The following is a 6,332-nucleotide window of genomic DNA, read 5'->3' on the forward strand; positions in this document are numbered from 1 at the left end:
TTGCTCAGTTGCTGTAAATGAGTAAATCTGTATTCGGTAATATGTAGCTTGAATGCTTGATCACCTTGATAGCATCTCCTGATCTGCTTGAGTGCTTGGCACTTGTGTATTTTGTAAATTTGTAATCCATCCTTTTGATCCTTTTGGTCTGTAAATCTGTAATAAGTTAATAACTTTTGTTAGACTGTTAGTTGTGTGTGTGTTAGTACTTAGTATTAGATTATCAGTTATTGAGTTAGATACTAAATTACTAATTGCTAATTTAGTATCAGTTTTACTTAGTATAGTATAATATATGTTAATCAGTTACTGTTATTACTTTTGAGCATTTTAGGTTGATTTTTAAATTGATTTTCAGTTTTCTTTTAAACCGATTAAAGGTCGGATATCCGACAGGTCCGGACCAAACCGACACTGCTGGAAATTATCATTTTTCCGACCTCTTTTCCGACCACCTAAAAATTTGATCGCAAAAATTGATTTTTTTTTCGTTTTTCCGTCCGTGTGTTAGCGTAGTCGGAAATTGATCAGAATTTTCGACCATATTTACGAAGTTGTCGGTAGTTCGTTCACTTTTTATACTGTGGCCGAAAAAATTTCGCTAAATATTTAAATTAATCTCATTTTCCGACCACAAAATCCGGTGGTCGGAATTTTTTTTAAAAAAAATCGCAAACATACCTAATAAACACTTAGCCCTTTGCGCAACTGGCCAATATATAAATATCCATTATATCTATTTTTCGGTTTTTCCTAACTCTTTTGCGCAACTGCCCTAAATCATCTACGCTGATGAAGCCGTCGGGATTGCCTTCGCAGCTAGATCTAAACCTTCTCCTCAAACGCAAAACCTTTTCCTCCCTACCTCTTCACCTCAAACGCAGATTTCAACTCAATCCTTCCCCTCCTTACCTCTTCTCCTCAATCACAGATTTAAACCTTCTCCTCTCCAGTTCTTTTCCTCGAAGGACGACGTCTCCTCCCTTGCTCTTCTCCTCCCTTGCTCTTCTCCTCCATCGACGACGCCTTCTCCTCCTTAGCTCTTTTCCTCGATCGACGATGTAATGGTTAGGGTTCTATATTTCTTAATCTATTGTTAGGGTTCTTGGTTTATAATCTATAGTTCATGACTTCTATTTCCTTAACAAGTGAAATGTGAAAGAGTAGTATTCAAATGTGCACAATTGTTTTGGTGTATCGTAAGGATACAATTCTACGAGGTCTAGAGGAGATAGAAAGGCAGATTGAAGCAGGCAAGTTCTTGTGGAGGGCTGACAGAGCGGATGTGCACATGAACATTGAAGCAGCTCTTACTGATTTAGTGGGTGAATCTGCAAAGAAGCTTCATACTGCTAGGAGTTGAAATGATCGAGTTGCAACTGACTTCCGTTTATGGTGTCGTGAAGCTATTGACAGAATTATTTCACGTATAAAAAATCTTCAGGTCATTTGCTTTTCTACTATATATGGTGTTAGGTTATAGTTATTCTAAAGATTTTCTACCAACTGACCATATGTAAATTTCATAGGATTTCATATCAGAGAAATGAGTAATCTTGTCAGCAAATAGGCTGGAATTTTGCATAGCCCTAGTGAGACTGAAGATGCCTAATCTAATGTTGTGAAATGGACCTCACTCATGATTAAACTTGCTATATATACAGGTTGCTTTGATTAAACTTGCTATATATACAGGTTGCTTTGATTAAACTTGCTATAAAAAATGAGGGTCTGATCGTTCCTGGATATACCCATTTGCAAAGAGCACAACCAGTTCTACTGCAACATCTTCTCTTAGCATATGTTTAGCAGGTATGAAACGAGATTTATTAATAGGTTAGTAGGGGCAGTAGTCAGTTGTTTCTGAATAATAAAGAATTTCTGCTGAGGTTTATCTAATTCTCATGTTTATTATACAAGTTTCGCATTTATTTGCTCATGCCATATTTAACATATCTTTAATTTAGAAATTTGAAATTTACCATTTTTATACAGTGTACAAAGTGTTTTTATCCTTTATTGAATGACATGCGCCTTATATATGAAGACTTTAATACTTGAGGTTGGCCTATTTGCATGTTTTCACTACTTTCAATTATTTTTGCTTTCTTTTGTACTACTGTTAGTGTATTGTCATCATCTATGTTTCTCTAATGGACTTGGCTGCTAAAGTTCTTCAACTCATTTTTAAATCAATGAATCAATGGTTTCTTGTAGCTTGAACGTGATGCTGGCCGCTTAGCAGATTGTTGAGAGAGTATGAACTCCTGTCCTCTAGGAGCATGTGCTTTAGCTGGTACTGGTCTTCTCATTGATCGATTTACGACTTCTGATGCATTGGGATTCACTGCACCCATGAGGAACAGGTATCGTGCTGTATCTTCTTAGAACAATATCATTATCTTTCTAAAGATTTTTCCTTTTCCACCTAGACAACAGTGAACTCTGATGCATTCTTAAGTTGAGCATTTCTCCGTGAAGTTTTTACTTGCCATGCAATCGTTTTGAGTGATAACTAGGTACCTTTATTTTGTTGTGAATAATTTAGGCATATTTTAAAGGTAATGGAATGGTTGTCGGAAAAAAAATGCAAAAGGAACTTAATTTTGGTTATCTTACAGTATGCTCCCGTTTGGTGTCTCTTTGCTCACTCGTTGACATCTAACTAAAAGATTGCATTGAACTCCAATATTTATTATTTAAGGATCTAGTACTGATGTTCGCATCATTTTGTGCAATAGTATTGATGCTGTTTCAGATCGTGATTTTGTTATTGAACTTCTGTCAGCAAATTCCATCACGGCCATTCATCTCTCTCGACTTGGTGAAGAATGGAAATTGTAGGCTTCAGAAGAATTTGGCTTTGTCACACCTAGTGACGCAGTTTCCACTGGAAGCAGTATTATGCCTCAGAAGAAGAACCCATATCCTATGGACTTGAAAATTGAGGGGTGGAAGAAAATATATTGTAATCAAATATAACAGGTCAATTTACAATGTCACATAAAGTGAAATAATGAGTTCTCTGTGCTTTTGCCTAGAAATAGCCAAGCCTTTCCTCATGATATATTGATATCTAATATCTTAAATAGTTTTTAGTACAGTTCTACGGATTACATAAGTCTACAAGTTTTCTATATTTCCAGTGTGCCACTGTTCTCTTTTCACAGCCAAACCTTTCTAAAGACTGATATACTGTTTACATTGCTCCTTAGCAGTTTCCAGGGCTCTCCAAGTGAAGATAGGCATTTCAGGAGTGACATTGATGAAGCAGAGACAAAAGTATCTTTTTCAGGCTGAGATGAATCCAGTCAAAATAGTGAACTTCTGTTGGTGATAAAATTTTCCCTAAAAGAAGTTTTCTCTAGACATAGATTGCACTTAAATGGTACTTAAATAGCTTATGTACTCGTAGCTTAACTGAGCATTAAGAAATTCGAGATGTTAACTACTTCAAAAAAATAAGGTACAAACTGAACATACCTTTGTCACCTGAGCATTGTTTTCTCTTGTTTCCAATAATTGTACAAGATGTTAATTACTTTATGCTGGCACAGATAGGGAGTTTCTAATAGAAGTGTATGTAATTTATATGACAACTCTTTGTGAACCATATATGTTTTCATTACCTAAACATCCTCAATTAAAGTTGTTTTTACAAATAGTCTGGCTTGTTCAACCTTCTGCACTATGTGGTTCTAATTCATTCTTCTTTTGCAGATCTTTTTCATTGGAGTTCATGGAGAAGCTTATGCTGATGCAGTGAAATACTATACTGGAGCTATGCCAATTTTTAAGGTTAGTTATTGTTTTGGAATATACTCCAGTTTATCATACTAATGATATTACATCTACTTGTGCATGAAATTATTAATTCTCTCTGTTTATGTATTTATTTATTTGTTCATTGTTTCTGTCATCTCTCACTATCTATTGACATCTTCTTTATCATTAGGCATATGTGGATTCATCATTCCAGGACTGCAAGTGAGCATCAGAAGAAGCAGTGGCTGTCATTGTGAAAAACTTGCAGGCACTTCCTTTTCTGCTTGTGCTTCTTGTTGGAATCCTGGTTTATTATTTTATTTTTTGCACTTTATCTTTTTTTTTTTTGTATATTTCCTGTCCTCACAGTTGTAATTCTTGTTGTTCTTATGCATGTTCAATCATATATAAAGTCAAGGACCATTAAAGATGCATGATAGGATAAAATTTCCAAAACAAAAAGTAGATGCATCTAATCTAGTTTTGCTGTTTATAGATGAAGAGAATTTCATAAATCTAGTTTCAAATTATTTTCTTCAAATTTGAAATCATTTATTTCACCTTTAGTTGGCATGTGTCCACGAGTATTGCTTACATGTCATAGTGTGTTTAGTATAGAGAAACAAGATCATTCAGCATGTCTCCAGCTTTTAAATCTAGGTAGATACTTTAAGCATAATAGAATTATGTAAGTTCTTAGAGAATGAACATGTTTTTGTCGTTATCCCTCCTTTTGTAACTTTCTTTGTCCCATTTGGGGTAGAGGATCTGACTTGCTCCTTTTTTAATTTAATTTTTTTTTTATAGGAAATTCCCATAACTTACTAGGTGAGTTCTTAATATATGCATTGCTTTCAGGGAAAGGTATTCTCATATTCTGAATCCATACAAGCAAGGGCTTAGGCTGTGATGCTCCTTAAGCAGTTAAATTACCCGGTATGTATTTCTCCATGGTAAAGCAAAATACGATGCAATAATGAATCCATACAAGCAAGGGCTTAGGCTTTGATGCTCCTTAAGCAGTTAAATTATCCGGTATGTATTTCTCCATGGTAAAGCAAAATACGATGCAATAATTTTTTCTTAGCATTCACCACTGTTGTAGTAAAAATGTTATTTGCACTTTTGCAGTGCTATATTGTCTCAATAAAAATTTATTTTCAGTGCATAAAGAGGTGTTTAACAGAATCATGCCCTTCTAATATGTATCATTTTAATGAATTTATAGAATGTGCCTAAAAGGAGTACCTCTTGTATAATATAGAAACTAATATTATGCTTATGTTAATCATAACATGACTCCTGATATTGCTACTTGCTAGGCATTAATAGGGAATTACTGTAAGTTCAAGCACATGAAGATCAATACAAATATAATCGCATATAATGTCTTAGACTATATATTTCTGTTGTTAATGAAATATGTTTTTTTTTTCTTCTCTCCATATGCTGCTCCTCTATATATGTATGCTGAGAAAGCTCTTTACTCTTTAAACTTTCTGTCTGTCTGATATCAATGTTTTAGTTATTTATTATCAGGTTGAGAATTTAAAGGTGCAACAATATGAAAAGTTAGAACAATTCCTTGTGGATCTCCATCTTGAATCTAAGGAATTAATGCAGGTCTCTTTGAATCTTGATATGCCCCCGATCATGTAGATCTTTCTGATTCAACTTCTGTTGATAGCTTTATGTGTTTGGAAGTCTCTCACACCTTTGCTACCATTGGATTATATTATTTAAAAGCCAATGAAATATCTATATGTTTTGTATATGTTTTTCAGCACAGTAGTAAAAGCCAATGAAATGTCTATATGTTTTTCAGCAAATATCTCATCAGCTTGCAACTATATATATATATATATATATATATATATATATATATATATATATATATTCATTTCACTACGGAGGGATCCTCTGTAGTGAAATGAATTTTTTTATTGACTACGTCCAGTTTTTCGACCACCAAAATGGTCGAAATTTCCGACCACCGGTGATCGGAAAATCTAAACTAGCCTGACTATTCTTTTGGTCAATTTTTTCGACGGCTTTAAATAAGTGGTCGCTATTTTCGATAACTTTCTCTGGCAGCGAGAGGGAATTTTCCGGACCCCCAAATTGGTCGAAAAAGAGGTCGGAACAGGCGTTTCCGACCTAATTAAGGCCATTTCCGACCATTTTTAGGTGGTCGGAAATTGGTAGATTTCCAGCCGTGCGATGTATAGCAAAACCAATTGGGTAACTAAAAATTAAACAAAGGGTTGGATATTTAAAACTTCCATCCGAAACCCGTTCGAATTAGCCACCCGGCCATCCGAACCTATCCGATGCACACCCCTAACTGGAAGTGCACATGCATAATTAACAACTTACTCAACACCCACTAAAAACTCATCGGTATATCCATTTTCGATGTTACGATATATATTCCATATACACCTAATATTAAAAAAAATCTCAAAACATGTAAATTATCATTGAACTATTAAACTATTAAAGATATATGGAACCTCATTAAGAGATATATAATATCATTTCAAGTATATATGCATCTAAAAACACAC

General features: G+C 34.5%; 1 long non-coding RNA gene and 1 pseudogene across 1 annotated transcript; both read left to right on the plus strand.

Moving 5' to 3' along the window:
- Nucleotides 1–770: 770 nt before the first annotated feature.
- Nucleotides 771–4,034, plus strand: LOC109174361 (annotated as a pseudogene).
- A 53-nt stretch (nt 4,035–4,087) lies between these two features.
- On the plus strand, nt 4,088–5,539 carry LOC109174362. Its single transcript, XR_002053061.1, has 2 exons — nt 4,088–4,800; nt 5,305–5,539. It is a non-coding gene; the product is annotated as an uncharacterized LOC109174362 (long non-coding RNA).
- The last annotated feature ends 793 nt before the right edge of the window (nt 5,540–6,332 follow it).

Source organism: Ipomoea nil, unplaced genomic scaffold, assembly GCF_001879475.1.
Source record: "Ipomoea nil cultivar Tokyo-kokei standard unplaced genomic scaffold, Asagao_1.1 scaffold0642, whole genome shotgun sequence".
Taxonomy (NCBI): Eukaryota; Viridiplantae; Streptophyta; class Magnoliopsida; order Solanales; family Convolvulaceae; genus Ipomoea; species Ipomoea nil.